The sequence below is a fragment of the Ambystoma mexicanum genome, chromosome 4q (genome assembly GCF_040938575.1).
Source record: "Ambystoma mexicanum isolate Mex_15411 chromosome 4q, UKY_AmexF1_1, whole genome shotgun sequence".
Classification (NCBI taxonomy): domain Eukaryota; kingdom Metazoa; phylum Chordata; class Amphibia; order Caudata; family Ambystomatidae; genus Ambystoma; species Ambystoma mexicanum.
This window is the reverse complement of record NC_090928.1, coordinates 44,790,452-44,791,873: the sequence shown is the minus strand read 5'-3', so window position 1 is coordinate 44,791,873 and position 1,422 is coordinate 44,790,452.

Below are 1,422 nucleotides of genomic sequence, written 5' to 3'. Positions count from 1 at the left end.
TGTGTTGGGTTCTACAAGGATCATCTAGGTATACGATCCATACTCGTTTAGGGCAGTGGAACAATGTGATTTACTTCTTCCCATCAGGTGGGGCAACTAAGCCCTTCCCTAAAAATGTCACTATGAATGTCACTAAACATACGACGTCTACTTGGCTACACAACTATAGGACCCTTGATCACACAGTCCTCTATCATTGGTTACTTTTCAACCTCTGTCAGTACCTTCCCAACCTACGTTAGCAGCACGCAGGCTGAGAGTCCAGGTGCTGATGAGCTAGTCTTAACCATAGCTTCCCACCAATTCGCATATCCATCCATCATCCAACCTCGCCTTTCTGAGTTTTTGCCTGTAATTCACTTGTTTTCTAACTGTGACAAAATGGAAAAGCGGCCTTCCTTCTTTTGCTCAGCACTGCTATTCTACGTAGTGGAAACATCCATCCTTTACTGACTCATATATATATATATGCGCATGCTGCACTCTAGTCACTATTAAGCTAGCCTTTAAGAATACTTCACCTGCTTGCGTTTCTTTGCATGTGTGAAATAGCTTGATATCTTCATTATGTCTGCAGCATAAGTTTCTTCATCTTGACCACAAGATGTCCTTTATCTCGATACTTTCTTGATGCCTTATAGAATTGCCTGCATTCCTTAGTCTCTGCATCTCTCCTCTATACGTCAGCTTTGCTCTGTATGTCACCATTCTTCCTCATCATTCATTTTCTCTGTTTGTTCAGGAATTTTATTCCAATGACCATTGAATTGCCTCGTATGCAGGTATGGTTTCCTCAATGGGAACCTTGCCTCCCAGATTCTCCTAGGTACCAGTATCTTCACTGGTACTGCACGTGCCTCACACTCTGACATCCAACATACAGGTGCTGTGGGTGAGATGGGGGTACTTAGCTATTTATCCACAGGGGTGATGTGAAAATACTCTTAAACAACCATGGGACCAACCCATATACAGTAAGGCAGGGTAGAAAGTTGCACAGGATTTTTTGGAAAAGGCTTTATTTCCCATTCTTCACGAAGTACAAGAACAGACTGAGACTGATAGGGGCTCACAAGTATTTGGGGCGGCAGATCAACCAAAGAAGGATAAACCTTCACAGGAAATGGAGGAACCAGGCATTCTTCCTGACCTAGCTTTTTCACATTGAAACAACCCCATATTGACTGATCCCTCTTTTAAGGTATTTTCAAAGAATGAAGGTGTAGGTCAGGTTGGTCATTTTTTCCATAATAAATGGCCTTTTGTATAGGGGTGATGACACTCCTGAAGTAGCCAGGTCACAGCTAGTAGTCCCCCCCCCCCAAACCACAGGAGTGGTCTTGGAACTAGCTCATTCCCACTTAACGACAGGACATCAAGGAGTGGGTAAAACTCAGAGCCAGGTAATACCAAGGTTCTATT